The sequence below is a fragment of the Martes martes genome (assembly GCF_963455335.1).
Source record: "Martes martes genome assembly, chromosome: 15".
Taxonomy (NCBI): Eukaryota; Metazoa; Chordata; class Mammalia; order Carnivora; family Mustelidae; genus Martes; species Martes martes.
The window spans coordinates 8,124,266-8,140,712 of NC_137903.1; the positions used below are offsets into that span (position 1 = coordinate 8,124,266).

At 47.2% G+C, this 16,447-nt stretch overlaps 1 long non-coding RNA gene across 1 annotated transcript in view; it reads right to left on the reverse strand.

Moving 5' to 3' along the window:
- LOC308356098 overlaps window positions 1–13,291 on the reverse strand; it is a 39,938-nt gene extending 26,647 nt beyond the window's left edge. Inside the window, exon 1 of the long non-coding RNA XR_013968039.1 lies at window positions 13,120–13,291. This is a non-coding gene — a long non-coding RNA (uncharacterized lncRNA). The remainder of the gene's footprint in view (window positions 1–13,119) is intronic.
- Window positions 13,292–16,447: the final 3,156 nt, after the last annotated feature.

A 16,447-nucleotide genomic window follows, 5' to 3' on the forward strand; every position in this document is an offset into this window, starting at 1 on the left:
GATCCCACATCCCACTGCCGGTTCTGAGAAGGGGGCGACCATGGGCAAGGACCAAAGAGAGGCTTCTAGGAGCTCAGGCCAGCCAGGAAACGGAGACGACAGTCCTACAACCCCACGGAACTGAATTCTGCCACCTGTATGAGCAAGGAAATGGACTCTCCCCTAGAGCCAGCAGAAGAAATGCGGCCCTGCTGAGTGTTGATTCCACCACGAGACACCCCTGTTGGACTTCGGACCTGTAGAACTGGAAGATAATAAACTTCTGCTGTTTGAGCAACTATGTTTATCGTAATTTGTTACAGCAGCTACGGGAAACTCATGCGCTCCAGACTCCGTTCCTTCCCCACCCCACACTCACTTCCTTGGTGTTTGTCAAGCATTTCCTCTTACCCGCTGTCTCTCTTATCAACGCCTGTGTTGGAGGAAGGGTCTGACCGCAACCTTATTGGGTAATATGAACTTACATTACTGTTACCATCTCCAGTGACATCTGCCTCCTGTTTTAGCTCTGTGTAATCAAAGATTTTGTCCATAACAGTGGAGGGAGAGCCCTATCCTCAAGCTCAAACCAGTAGTGTTTCAAATCCCAGCTCCACTACTTACTTGCTCTGCGGCCATATAAGTGCGGACAGGGAGGAGGCTTCAGTTTCCTTACCGCAGAGCAGGGATCCCGGGATCCTCCTCACAGATTGTAACTAACACGTAACGGGATCAGGTATGTGAAGTGCCAGTGCCGGGCACAACGGCTGGCACAGATACAATGTTCAAAGATTTCCTTCCTTCCTTTGAGAACACCCAGGACCTCAGTGACCAACTTTGAGAAGAGAGCAGGGGAATGTCCCTATGTGGAAGAAGGACAAGATAAGGTAAAACAAAATAAAATGCTGGACGATCTATTCCCTGTCACCTCAGAACCACCAGCAGATGGAAAAGAAGTGTCCTATCACCTTAAAGGAAGCGGGGCAGTGGAAACCACTCCAAAGCACCTGCTACCCCAGTCTGCTTCTGAGTGTGTAACAAAGGAGTGTGGGTAGAGACAAGGAGGTGGGGTTGTCTCCTCCGATTTCCGCCTCTTGCTGGCTGGCCTTAGAGACAGAGAGGGAGAAGACAGCTGAGGCTCTGGATTCCTAGCTATGACTCTTGGCCATTTTTAGAGCATCTGACTCTAAGCGGTCCCTGGGAATATCTGTGCTAGCTGCTGGCAGACAAGGGGAAGAAGTGTACAGAAATATAATAATAGTAGCAGCTAACCTTTATACGGCGTCTGCTCTGTACACTGCATTTTATATAAATTCAATCATTGAATCCTCCCAGTAACCTTTTGGGGAACTGGACTCTACTATCCTCGTGTGCACTAATGGTTGAGGAAACCCCGGCACAAAGAAAAGAAGGAATTCTCCCAATGGTATCAGCTGGAAAGTGGCAGTGCTGGGATTCGCACTCGGGTCAGTGGGCCCTCGGGCAGTGCTGCCACCAGTGTGTCCTATCCTGACCCAAGTGACAGGGTTAAACAGGAGGGGTTAACTTCTCAACGGTGACTTTCCTGTGTCTCTCAGCAACATCACAGCCATTCAGAGGTTTTCATAATCAGGTAGTCAGGCCCAGAGTCTCAGTGTCATCCAGTCCCTGGAGCCGATCTAACCAACTTTCCGGAAGTTTGGTCCAGGCTAGGACGGGAGCAGCATCCTTGGAGTCAGACCAATCCTGCCTAGAATCCCACCTCAGTTACATCCTAGCCGCGTGGGCTGGAAAGACTGCTTCACCTGAGCTCTTACAGGGAAGACCCACACAGTGATCCCTTAAAGGCAAAGAGGGATTCTCGCCTATTCTCGTGAAGGTTTTAGGTGAGTCATGAAGCACTGTCCATGGCAATGAGCCTTCCTCATACAATCTGAGGATGGCCACGCCATCTTCCACCACCACCACCCCTCCCCAACAAAATACTAGCTTGGGTCTGATGCCTTCGCTGATTGTCAGATCTGAGTCCGCACTTTGAGTTAGGATATCGGCCGTGTGAAAATGCGGACTTCTGGAATAGCTACACACACCGTGCGCTTCGTAGTTATTGACATAACGTGAATTAGCTGATAAACATCCATTTTTGATGTGGTAATGCTTCAAGTCAGAAAGCAAGGATGAGAATAATATTAAGGCCCATCTGTCCTAAAAGGGTTATTTTGAAGCACTTATGAGAACAATGCAGGTGAGTACAATTAAAAGCGCTACTGAATTTCAATTCCAACAACTCTTGGGCAGCACCTCCTGTATCCCAAGGACATGGAAAGCACTGTTCCTGAGCCAAACAGGTATTCTTTGAGTTCTCCTTTTTGGGGAATTAATCTAATCTAAATGGAGATTAAAATGTTAAAATGAAGGAGAAATAACCCACGTGCATATCTCCATCTTTGAATGTGTCCCAATGTTCTGCAACTATCAAGTTCAATGCCTTTTCCATCTGAGCCTCTGGATTGTTTCTTGAGGTCAAGACCTAGGTCATGTTTAACTTCCCAGTAAATAACAAATTGCTTGACACACGGCAGGTGCTCAATTAAGTATTCACTGAATAAATGAATGAACTAAATAAAAGAACTTCTCACCAAAAATTTCACTGTGATCTTTATACTCCTCCCAGTTCCCAGATGCGAGGACTGTGGGAGCATCTACCCCCCACTCCCCGGTGCTCTCATTTGCAGCGTGGCTGTGCAGCCCTCCCCCACGCCTGCCTTCCCAACCACACCTGTCTCCACCAGGAGCCGCCCTCATTTCTCCTCTTCGTCAAAGTGGCCCTTTGGGCAGCATTCCTGCGTTTCTTCCTGGCGTCAGAGCTCAGACCCTGGTGAAATCACTTACCCGCTGCCTCATTAGCTACGGCTGCTACCTGGGATTCCGCACACAGCCATCACCCAGCCTTTATTGATCCACCGTTTCAGGACTGAGCAGAACGATTTCACTTTCAATGGACTAATTGTGTAGGGAGAGGGCTTCAAGACGAGAGAGCATCCATTAAATTCTCTAAGACAAAACCTAGGTCACCCTGGCAAATACTACACCCATACAGATGTGCTGTTAAAACAGATGTTCATGCAGACAAGCCTGAGCTGTTAACAGGATTGCCATCTCCTTGAGGATGTCCTGTTTTGCAAATGACTTCCCATGGTTTTTTTGGGGGGGGTGGGCAGGGGTTTGGGAAGGTGAAGGGAGGGAATCCTGAATCCTCATGAAGCCAACAGCTGGCATACGGGGACTTGGCCAACGTCCTGAACAGGGAGAAGATTCAAGGACCATCCAGTTATACAGACTGTATGCACGCAAAGAACTGAGCCTAAATGGATTCTCTAGGCCACAGCTTTTCAGACTATCTTCCTCGGAGTCTCAACGATCTGAGAAGCTGCTTAAAGGGTTCCTGGCAGGTGGAAGGGAGCAAGAGCAGCAGAGCTATGGACTCTTGGTCCATGTCTCTTGCCCACTGCCACCACCATGTTTATCTGCGACATATGAATTAAAAGGCATTTGGGGAAAAAAAGTTTTCCTTGCTTAAAAATACTTTAAACTGTGACTCCGGGCAGTATGCAGAATGGTTAGCTATACCTCTAAACGGGTTGGGTTTTGGGGTGGTTTGGGTTTTTTTTTTTTAAGATTTTATTTATTTCAGAGAGAGACCACGTGAGCAAGGGGAAGAGGTCGGGGAGACAAGGAGAAGCAGAAGGAGGGTGGGAGGGAATAGGGAGAGGCAGAGGAAGAAGGAGAAGCAGACTACGACTGATTGGGGAGCCCCCCACGGGGATCAACCCCAAGCCCCTGGGATCATGACCTGAGCCCGAGGCAGATGCTCAACCCGCCAGGCACCCCAAACGAGCTGGGTCTAAATCTGACTTGTACCACTTATTGGCTGTGTGGCTGAGCCAAGCCCTCGTCCCGTGCCCTGATTTAGATCCCTTCTCTCCTACACAAGGATTTTGCTCCTTCCATTATTTCCTCTCTCCTGTGTCATTTTTTCCTTAACCGCATCATCTCCTCAACATATAAACATCCAAAAAAAAAAAAAAAAAAACTCCTTTGATCACATACCTATCTCCCACGACTATCTTTCTTCTCTTCTCCCATTTACAATGAGAGAGACTGCAGAAGAACTGTCCACCTGGCCCTCTCCACTCCCTCGTGCCCCATTAGCTCTGGAAGTCTCCTCTGTGTTATCGGTCAGGAGCAACTGACAACGATTCAGCATGTCGCATTTGGAGAAAACTTTCTCTCACTCGGTATCCACGACCCACTTTCCTCTTTGTTTCCGACCTTGGACACTGCTCTCCTCAATGTCCCACGGGCTCCTCGCCTTCTTCTGGGCTTCTGATATTGGCCATGCTCCAAACCCCACCCTTAGGGTCTCTTTTTCTTTTCTAGTTACAATCGCACCCAACTCATCTGTCCCGGTCCTGCAGAAGTCAACCACCTATATGCTGTTACCTCCCTAATTTATATATCGATCGCTTCCAAACGCTCCTCCCATCTATAGATTTCTCGACCGACTTGCCATTTGACAGCCTTACTTGAACAGGTGGATGGGCTTCGCCCACTTGGCGTGTCCAGAACTGAACTAGCTGCCTTCCTCCTCCAAACAAGCTCCTCCCCAAGCTTTCCCCATCAGTAGATGGCATCAGGAGGCTCAAAACCCTCACAGACATCCTTGATTTCCTGTTCTCTCTCATGCCCACAATAACCTAGCAGTAAATCTCGGTGGCTTGACCTTCAAAGCATTACCCGAGGGGTGCTTGGGTGGCTCAGTCAGCAAGGCTTCTGAACCTTCTCCACGGCTCAGGTCTTGATCTCAAGGTCCTGAGTTCAAACCCCGCGTGGAACCTACTTAAAAACTAAATAAACAAACAAAACGTAACGCACATCTGAGTGCTTTTTACCGTCGTTTTTATCATTGGTTCAAACCGCCACCTCCCTCACGTGCCCTCCTACAGAGGCTTCCACACAGGCCCCTTCTGTCTCCTCCTTGCTCGCTGGATCCAAACCCTCCCAGCAGTTGCAGATCACACAAAGAACAAGAGACAACATCTGTCATGTGGGCTCCACTGTCCTCCCTGCCGCAAGCTCCAAATTCACCTCGGACTGCTAACCTCCTTCCCTCCTGACCGACCGTGAGGCTCCGGTGAGCACGCCCTGCTGACCCTCAGCCCGTGAGCTCCCCTCCCGAGGAGGCTGGCCCGCACTCAGAGCAGGCCAGTTACTACCTTACCTTCCCACCTGCTCTGGGGTCTCTGTGACCTCAGGATAACTGACTCGGAGCTTAGCCTCAAGTCCCCCCTCCCTCGACTTGCTCTCAGAGCCAGCTGGGGTTTAACTAGAGTGGCCCAGCCTGCCCCACCAAGGCTTGGCCCCGGGGAGTTAGCCACTTATCACGCCTAATCACTTGGGAAAATATAAACGGGTTCCTTTGAATTCATGAAGATACAGACAACTTTAGTGGTGGCACGTGCCGATGATGTGGTTAAAAACACCTACGTACTTCTTGCCCATTCCTAGCACATGGGGGAGGTGAAGAGGCTGGAGGTTATGAGACAGACTTTGGCCATTAAAACCAAGCAAGTTAGCCAAGTACACTAATGCAAATACAAGCGCTGTAGCACTCTGTCACATGCACTAGACCCAGCAGGCCAAGTTCAAGCTCAGACCCCAGTTCAGTTCAATTCCCTTGAAAGCTCTTACTCAAACGTGCTGATCCACCTTTCCGATTTTTACCTCTGCATTGCCACTAAAATTCTTTCAGGGAAGAACTCAAGTTTGGCCAATAAATCCAAGTTAATGACTTTGGTCTTGAAACCCAGGCATCCAACTAGCAGTCAGTAAATTAGAGAACAGTAATAAATAAATAAAGAAAATATCTGGAGGAACCTATAACTAACTATTGCAATATAAATTAAAAACAAATTTCACTTCCGCCCAACTCAAATCGGCATTTGGGGAATGAAATAATTGAACTTCACAAGCCTTACCTCGTCTCGAACATGAATCACCCAGCACACTTCGAAGCAGCTGTTAGTTCCTGTTACTTCCACCACACAGTGAAAGCAACCAAAGTATCCTACGGAGGTAGGGTGTCTAACTCACGTCACGTGGAAAGCAGGGTAAACTCAGAACACCGGCCAACGAATCTGTGGTTATGGAATCAATCTGCCAAATGATGCAAGATGTAATTAACTAAATGCCATGTACATGGCACTGTGCATTCAGTAGGCACTCAATAAATTTCGAGGAATGAGTGAAAACAAAACACAAAACAAAATATAAGCTTGACTGTGACCCCCAATCCAATGTGCCATGCTGAGACCCTAAAGAAAGAGGGCTGAGAACTGGCATCCCAGAAAAAGTCTGGAGCGACAAGGTCTGTATGCAGCCTCAGCTCCGTTTCCTTTCCTGAGGACAGGATCCGACTGCCCATCAATGCCTGCTGATGCCCCTGATGCCCAGCTATTGAGAGAAACGTAGCCAAGCGGACTTTTCTTCTGGATCTTTCTCTGAAACATCAGGCAGGTAAGAGAAAGCACACAGACCACTGGGAAAGGGCATTTTTTAAGTAAGCTACTATAAACATGCTGGGCCTTTCTTTATAATAATTAGTGGGGGGGGGCACCTGGAGGGCTCAGTCGGTTGAGTGGCTGACTCTTGATTTCGGCTCAGGTCTTGATCTCAGGATGGTGCATTCAAGCCCCACCTGGGGCTCTGCCCTCAGCCCAGAGTCCGCTTCAGATTCTCTCCCTCTCCCTCTGCCCTCCCCCCTCTCGCCTCACTGCTCCACTCACATGTGCTCTTTCTGTCTCTTTCTCTCTCAAAAAAAAAAAAAAAAAAAGATCAGTTTGGTGTTTCGTTATGTTTTAATAGCTGCTTTAAACTATATAGCCATTATTATCAGTTATGAAAAAAAATCATAGTAAATTCCTTGAGGGAAAGACAGATAATAATACATCCCCTGTGAATCTCTCTTGGGGGATTTACAGATGCCCATAAATACACTTTGGCGACACCATTGAATCTGATGGTCACCCAATGACATTACTCAGACAAATGTTGTGGATATTCCCCTTTGGGGAATTCATCTGGTAGTCTATGGCAGACCTAACTTTTTTGTCCTCTTTTCACATAAAAAGCAGTTCCTGGCAACTTGCCCCTTGTGATTCGGAACCACATTAGTTTCCTCCAGCCGGCTGGGGGTGGGGGGGGTTTAGCTCCAAGAGCCTACCTTGAAGAGCTAATTTCCTCGCACTGTGATGGGGTCTAACTGCTAATCACCTGCGTTCTGGTGAACATTTTATAACAAAAATGGCTCATTAGGCTAACAGGTGAGTCACATGATGAAAAAAACAAACAACAACCACAACCACAAAAACCCACTTAATTTAGCTGTTAGCCAGAAGATTTGTTTTGTTGGACGCTTTATTGGGAGGTTTACAGGCACTTTTTATATCTGTTTTTATAGTTTCATAATCAAACAAATTGCTGTTAATTGATTTCGGAGGTTTTGGGGGGCACCATCGGGAAGAACCAGACGGAACGTCCGCGGTTTGAGAATGTGAGTGAGGCAGGGAGACCGTCTGCAAAGTAACACGGGCCTTTTCAATGGTTAGTCAGCATTTTGTGCTTTTCTCCAATCTGGTTTTAGTGAAGATGAATCTAGTGGGGGTTTACGGGCTCTTAAAGGAAAGCCGTCCGAATTTCAGAAACGTGTTGCCTTGCTGGGCTCTCCCTGCTGGACTAGTGCTTCCAGCCCGTCCTGCAGGAGAATGGGCAGCCCCGTAAGGGTGTGGGATCCCTGCTGAAGGACAAAGTGAACCCGGGCGCAGATGGCTCGAGTCCACGTGGAGAGCCGGCCTATTTTTAATCGGGCAGCTCAGATGTGACGCGTCTATGATTCTGCTTCTATTTGTGGAAACCTACAGCATCAGAGCGAACGTGTTCCTGAGACTTTGCTGCCCTGCTTCTGCCCGCCCTGACACTGGTCAGGGGACTCGCTGGAGTATGGGGTCCCCGGCTCCATGATTCCCTATTCGGTGATCACCTTCCCTCACCCTGAGACTCTGGCTCCAAACTTCTACCACGGAAAAGGGATCAAATGCCCCGGGGACTGCTGGGGGCGGCGGAGGAGCCAATGTCCACGAGACGCCTTGGGAACCCATAAAGTAGAATACAAGAGATGATGAAGAGGGGAATCTGTGCAATTGCTAGGGGGAGAAGTCCCTTCCCGCGTCCTCTCAGCCCTCCAGCTGGGGGTTGGGCACAGCCACCCCTGCAAGTCATCCGATCTGCCTTCAAGACTGAGCTGGTCACGCTTGTAGCCGCGCCATTTACCAAGCTGAGGATCAAGCTTCCCATTATGTCAGGGCCCAGAGGGGACGTATTTATTCCTTTGTTTGGCTCATCCGGATGATGAGTTTGCCTGCTCCGAGGGGAGGGTGGTCAGCCTTCTCGGGAGGCGAGCGAAGGGGCTGGGCGTCAGCAGTGCGCTCTGGCTGGGGCCTCGCCGAGGCACTGTCCCGTCAAAGCTGTGTCCACTCCCAGGAGGACATACGGTCGAGACCCTGACCTACCGGGAAGGCTTCCGGCAAAGCTAATGGCATCGGATGCCACTGCCGGCTCTTTCCATCACTGTTGCAGCCTCCTGGCTGCTCCGACTCCGCCGGTGAAAAATAGCTCCCCCGTCCCTCCCACGCGGGAGCCTCTACGGTCCGCAACTCGCGAGTCGGGCTGCGGTGGGAGAACCCGGGACGACGCTCTCGCACCAGGCGACCCAGCCCGCGCGCGCGCGGCTACCGCGCACAAGTCCCCGCACGCCAGCCAGCATCCTTTCCGATCTGGAAATTAAGGAAACTGCCTCTGAAGTCCTTGAGCGGAGGCCTGCTGTAAATAAAGAGCATGTTCAGTGTGGCCTCGCTGCGACCTGGGTTATCACGCCCTTCTGCCATCCGTGTCACCCACGCCACACGCAGAGTCAGGCTAGTTGCTAGACTGGATGCCAGACTGGGTGACCGGTTAGGGGAAGGAGCCCGCCCAGAGGCCGACTGGCAGGTTCGTAAATTTGGTTTCTAATTTTATGTATTTATTTCCTTTAAAGAAAAGAGGGAGAGCGGGAATACTCAGAGCCATGAAATCATTAAAACCAATTCCCTTCCTCTGGCCGCCCTCCCTCTGCACGGGTGCCCGCGTGGAGCCACGGCGGCCGCTACAGAGCCATCCCGTGGTATTGATCCAGATGTGGAAATTGGTATTGACTGCCGCCCCGGCTCTGTGCACTTCCCCGGCTTTTAAAGATACAGCAGCTAGGTGATTTCACTTTGTACATGACAGAGCTCTGGAGACGTTGGCGGAACCATACTCAAGAGTATATATGAGAACTCGGGGCTTTGGATCTTGCTCCCCTACTTACCCCAGATGGGAGCCTCAAATGTCACAGGGTTGGGGGGTGGCCTTTCCAGGGAGACAAAAGGACTGTTTGTGTGCACTTGGAATTCATCCTGAGCGCTGGGGAAGGGCTCAGCACAGCCCCAAACTTGTTACAAATCCTTGGAGGGTCGGAAGGCTGAACGGGAGGTTCAGTCTCCTTCTCAGAGATGCTGTGTCAAAAACTTACCGCAAACTCGGAGACGCCAACAACACACATTACACCTGGATAGGTCAGAAGTCCAGTAGGGTCTCACAGGGCTAAAATGATAGTGTCAGCAGTACTGGTCCTTGCCAGAGCCTCTAGGGCGGACTCCTGCTCATTTTGGTTGGTGACCAAATTGAGTTCCTTAGGGTTGTAGGACTGAGGTCCTGGTTTGGAGGGGCAGCTCACACTCCTGGCCTTGTGGCCTCCTTCTCCATTTTCAAAGGCCACCATTGGAGGCCAGATCCTTCCCATAGGCATTTCTCCCACCCACTTTTTTGCCTTCCCCTTCCATTTTTCAGGACACGTGTGATTAGATTGGGCTGACCAAAATAATCCAGATAACCCCGTTTCATCACGGCCCTTCACCTGCCCAGGCCCTCAGCATCGCTTTGGCCACATAAGGTAACATATCCAACAGCAGGTTCCGGGATTAGGACGTGGGCATGCGTGGGGAGCCATCATTCAGCCTAGCACTCTCCATGTCTGTTTGAGGACAGTCCGGCAGAAATGAAAAAGAAAAGAAGCTAGCATTTGATTTTAATAATGGACAGCAATGCCACTCCTGCGTCACATGCGAGCTCCTCCGCATGGCTGTAGGCTCACACAATGGATAGAACTCTCCAGATGCTTTTTAATACCGTGTTCTAATATCAACCCTGTCCTCCCAAAGGCCAAGTTCTTGGAAAAAAGAGTTGCCATGCCTAATGGCTAGTAGCCAGCTAGACTCCTGAAGTACCACAACCCACGCAACATAGTCGAGTTCTCCCAGAAGCTCCCAGTTTCAAGGAGAGATGAACACGGGATGGACAATTATGGTGAGCCCGGGAGCCACTGCGTCCTATGGAAGAGAGCCTGAGACCACAGCAACGAGCAGGGCTGACGTGTCTAAGCACCTTCCCAGCACCCCCTTCAGAGGCTGACCCTTCCAGTCCTATTTTACAGATTGTGAAACAAGGATCACAAACCAGGTCATCTCACGGCGGCTGATGGAAGCGTGATGCTAGGGTCCACTCTAGGAACGGCTCACATCCTGACTCCTCACCCCCATGAAACACTGAGCACCCCAGACAGAGATTTCTCACTTGCCCAGATTCATTCAAAGATTTCCAAACTCTCCCTCCCTGGGTTCTGGAGGGGACTGTCGTGCTGTAACCTCTGCTCACTATAAACCCGGTCCAGGGAAAGTCAGTTTCACTCTTGCTTATGCCCACAGACGTCATCATCTGTCTTCAGCCCACGGCAGGCCAAGGGCCCCTTGACTGAGAGCCTTCTGCCCGCCCGAATGGCTAATTGAGACCTTCTTGTGCTGAGCTGGTGCAGATGGCCATGAAGGCAACACTGTTAGACAAGGAGGGAAGGCAGAGCCTCATAAATATTTAAACAGGTAAAAGTAAATATTAATGAAACAATTGTATCTTTAAATGGTTAAATTACTTTCCACGCTCCACTGTGTTTATTTCATGATGGCGCTCAGGTGCACGCGCGTGTGCGCACACACGTGCACGCCCCCCCACACACAAATTAGACATTTTTCATCAGTGGTGGTTGTTTCCAATTTGATCTTTTTAATTTGAGAATCCCGCCCCCCCCCCCATGCTTAATCTAAGCCTTCGTGCACTCATTCCTGAAGTCGAGAAAGCATGATTCTGCCCAGAATATATAGTTTGCAACTTGCTGGAATTCCAATGACACGCCTGAGTCTTGTCTACTCTGATTTCATGGCACAAAGCCATGCATGCCATCGGGAGGCAGGAAACCTTAGCTCGAGCTCATGTGTGGTAATTGCTTTATTCTGCATGAACTCGTTCTAATTCCCCCCAAAACAAGAGAGGAGCTGAATTTTGCAATTTTAATGACCACATTATTTACCCCTCTGCCATTACCAGGTAAACTGCCTGGAATGTCTTTGGCTATATCTTCCTCGGCTTATATTCCTTTGTTTTAATTTTCAACGGAGATGTCACTGGCTTTGCTACTTTCATGTATATCCTCTCATTTGGCATTGTCTTTCCATCTTAACATTTTAGGAAGTTTGATTCTGTCCCAATTGTGTCTCCTCAGACTTGTTCTGTCTGTTGTTCACCTTCTATTTCCCACCGGAGAATTCAACCTTCGCTCTTCCCTCCAACGTTCTTGCATTTACCTGAATCCTAGACTTCGGTTTTGTAATTCATTTTGAATTTCAGATAGAGCCCTTTTATGCCTCTTTGTTTGGCTTCTTAATGTCCAATGGAATCCTCTCCCCTCCCATCTTCCCTCTAAACTGTATCTTCTCTCCTCCCCACCCCTCCATCACTCTACCAACTACAACTAGAGTCCTCGTTTTCTTTTGTGATCAAGGGACTTAACAAGTCTCCCAGCCCCTCCCCTACCTGCTCCCTCCAGGGACTCTGCTAGCGGCCACACCCTGTCCTCCAGCAGCCATAGAGTCCCTGAATTGAAGAGGGGAAAGATCTCTTACTTGCGCAAACCCAATCTACTTTAAGGCCAATGTTTGATGAGCTTTTGAATCTTCTCTGCAAAAAATTTTCTCTGAATTCTATCATCACATTTTACAGGTCATCCAAAATTGACATCAATCTTCTTTTCGAAATGTTATACATTATATACACACGTACACACGTCTGTCTGCATATAATACACATATTTGTAACATATATTACATGTATAAAATATATCTGTATAATAAAGTGTTATTCCCTTTGAGCCCTGTGAGCATTGTGGGAAGGAAAAGCTGTGGCAGCCATTCATAGGTTCAGGAGCAGCATTCCAGAAGGAAGGACGAAGTGGAGAGAAAGCTTCTCACGGGTCTTCCCATTTTCCAGAAAAGTGCAACTCGTTGTCACAAGGGTCCTGACTTAGTTCTTAACCTGTGGTCCTCACCGCTATCTGTTCCCCTCATGGCTATCACTTCCCACATTTCGGACCAGACCTACTCACCAACAACACAAATTAGACATTTAGACACTACGCGACACAAATTAGACACTAACAACAGCCGCAGTTAGCTAATGAGTTGCTAATACAGGAATAGCTGTTTGGATTTGAAGAAATCATTTGAATCGTCTGGGTCTCACTGTCTCTATCCATAAAAATAAAAGGATTACTCATCAGCAGGTGATCACCGGTTTTAAAAGCTTCCTAAAGCTAGGAAACTTTTTCTTCAAACTCGGGCACAGAAACCTCCATAAAATCGGGAAAAGTGGAAGTTGTGTGGTGCAGAACGGAGGTCACAGCTCTGCTTCCCAGTCCCTTCCTCCATCGCCCCGCCCGCTCCCCCAAGCCACTGCCAGCAACTCCTGGCTTCCTCCAAGCATATTCTACAAAACCCACTGGACCAGAGTCAACGCAGAGCCAGTTTCAACTTTCGGCATTGCTATGAGAAGAATGAAGCCTGGAAACAATGACATACACACATTTACAGACAGACTTCACTTTACAGAAGAGAAGTCCTGGCAAGTTATTTGGAGACTCACCCCGATTTTTCCTATTGAATAACATGACATTTCAGAATTGTTGCGTCTCCAGTTCTGATTGATCTTCCTTTGGCAGCAGCACCTACTATTCTGGTTTTTTGGCTACTGTGTTTCTTCCCCCTCTTGCTTTCCTCCCCGCATACACGTCATCGTTCAACACCCACTCAGTGCCACACACCGTGCCAGGTGCTTGTATCATGTAAGTTTCGCTCAAGTTGTTCGTTTGACCTTAAAGAGGAAATGACACTTGATTTTAGTTGCGGGCGGACAACCACCTGAGTAAATGGACCCTGTGTCTGTCCTGTCTTTTAATAAAGTGAAAAGAAATGTAATACTTGCAAGGGAATAATAAGACCAATTATCTCCTAACGTGTCTGTTTGTTCAGTGTGATGGAAAAGATCGTGTCTGTGCTTTGCAATAGAGTTTCAGTGTTTTCTGCATTAGGACTGAGTTTAACATGCATCCACAACATTATCCTCTCTGCTTCTGCCCGATCTTATGTGATAGGATAAAACCCTTTTGCTGTTTATTACTACGTTAAACAAGGAACTGAATCAGGTGACACATAAATCAATAAAACATGGTGCCTAGCTTCAAGGAGCTCCCAGTCCATGGGTAAGACACATAAATATCTAATTATTTTGAAGCATCATGAATGTAATACTAGTGGTGTGCACAAACCTACCAGGGAAACCGAGGAGGCAGAAAATCAGTTTGTCTTAAGAAAGTAGGACCCAGGGAAATTTCATGGAGGAGTGATATTTGAGCCTGGAAGACGGGTAGTATTTCACCGGCATGATCTTGGCAAGGGGAACAGTGTGTCCAAAGGCACAGAGGCTCCAGAGAACAAGACGTGATTAGTGACTAAGACCCATGGTCAGAGCATACGGTTTGAAGCATTTAGCCACGGACCGTGAAGAAAAAATGTTACAGGTGGATTATGGAAAGGTACCTTACCTTCTTCTAGTCTATACTCATTAAGGAAGATTTTTAATCAAGGAAATGGCATAATACATGTGCATTTTCAATAGTCCTGATATGTGACATTTCAGTGATAAAATATATAGCTTCTAGTGACATATTGGAACCATGAAGAAGAGAAGGTAATCAAAGAAAATGATAGAATGGTGGCTTGGGTGACTGGGTAGATAGTGATGCCATCAGAGATTAAGGAATCACAAAGGGAAAAGTCATTTTTTATTGCTAACTGAGGGGAGTAGAGTGGAGAGAGGCTAGCCAAAATAATGAATTTGCCTTTAAATATATCTTTAGGAATGCCTATAATAGATATAGAAAATTATAATAAAGTATGTAATTTATATATAAACTCTACTACATAATTTATATATTTAAATAAGACAAATTTATCTATTATATAATAAATTATATTACATGCCTATAATAGATATTCTACATATAACATATAAAATATGTTCAGAATGAAGTGTGTAGAAGTCCCTGTTCATACCTTATAGGATGTATCTGAACAGAGTCAAGCAGTGCCCAGAGGAAGTGAGATGTGGACTTGGTGGGAAGGAGCCATTCATTCTCTGGTGTGAGTACTGGCGACAGGACTGGTCGCCATAGAGACCACGTGGGAACTCAGAGCGTGGCAAGGTGGACCAAGGTGCCTGTAAGAAATCAAGCTCCGGGGAATCCGGGGCTGCAGCCGGGAGATCAGGCAGCATTAATCCAGAGACAGGGGCCCCCGCAGGGCCATGGTGGCGCCCGGCAGAGAGAGTGAGACATCGTGCCTAGTTTACAGGACGGCCTTGAGATTTCAAGGAGCTGAGAAAAGCGAGCAGTGTGTCACGGACACACGCTCCCTAAACATGACATCATCTTGGCCTTTTAAAGATGCACTGTAGACCTCCAACAAGAGGCATGACCACGATTGTGTCATTCTTAGCAAGGGAGCCTTTGTAGTTTCTGTTATCCAGAAACGCCCTCGATGTAATTCCACACAGAAATTATTCATTAAGTCGCACATTCTTCATAGTAGGCAACATCCTGAAACGGAACATGTCAGAGTCCGCAGCGACGACCCTGTCTGTACTGTACCTACCACCTCATTCTGGGAGCTGCTAACCCTCCACCCCTTGTGTCCCACAATACCTCAGCATCCTGCCACGTGTCATTTTCTTTTCAATGGGCGCTCAAAATAAATCATTTCTAATAAATAATTTTAGTAACTAATTTAATGTAACAATTTAATAATTTAACAAATAATTTTAAATAGATAAATAAACAAATAAGGAAAGTCTTATCTCTGACACAGACATGGTCGAGAAAGCTTGTGCAATTCTTTCTGCCGCCGTCTGCCCCCTGCTTCTCCTCCCTCGCCTTCCACTCTCAGCGAAGATCTTCTGAGGCAAAAGCCCATACAGAGAATGTGAAATTTCTCACATCCCAATCACATATGCGTATTATTATTATGTTTTAAACATTTATTTATGTATTGGAGAGAGAGTGAGAGTATGAGCGGGGGCGGGGGGGCCGAGGAAGACAGAGAATCTGAAGCAGACTCCCTGCTGACCAGGCAGCCCAATGTGGGGCTCGATCCCAAGACCCCAGATTGTGACCTGAGCCGAAATCAAAAGTCGGGTGCTTTACTGACTGAGCTACCCAGGCACTGTCATATGGGGGTATTAAATGTGATTTTCCTGAGGTCACAAAGGCTCCACTGTGTTCTGTAAATTCTGCTTAATTAAAGTCAGGCTTCCTTGTCCAAAAGATTTCTGACAAAACGGCTAATTTTTGAAGTTTCAGTACCGAAATGGATAATACTCAACTATTAAAATGTATTAATTCAAAATAACTCATCATCCAGTCATGATACACAAATTTAACACTGCCATACATTTAGGGACATTTGCTTATCCATAGGATCTCAGGTTTTATGAGACGAAGAAAGTACGGTTTGCATGACTCACATACGTTTTACAGAAAAGTCTGCGAGAGTGTGTCTTTCACATGAAGTGAAAAACTGCTAGCTCATCCCCAGATATCCGTTCCCTCTCACCGCATGATTCATTATAAAATTAAATTCTTGTTCTTAACACTTACTTAACAAAAAACTTTTAAAACTTAGAATTTTTTCTTCTTAAATACCTAAATATCCCTATATCGTGCCAAAATTCTGCCACAATCGAGTAGGAAAATATGAAAAAGGTTCATTGAGTTTTGATTTTCACAAGAGAAAAAAACTAAAAATTTAGGTGTTAAAAAAGTAATACAGCCCTCTAAATGCATTCTAGTTATGAAACAAAAATAATACAAGACCAAGGATCATACATTTAAAAAGTGTTTTTTTATTTTAATTTTTTA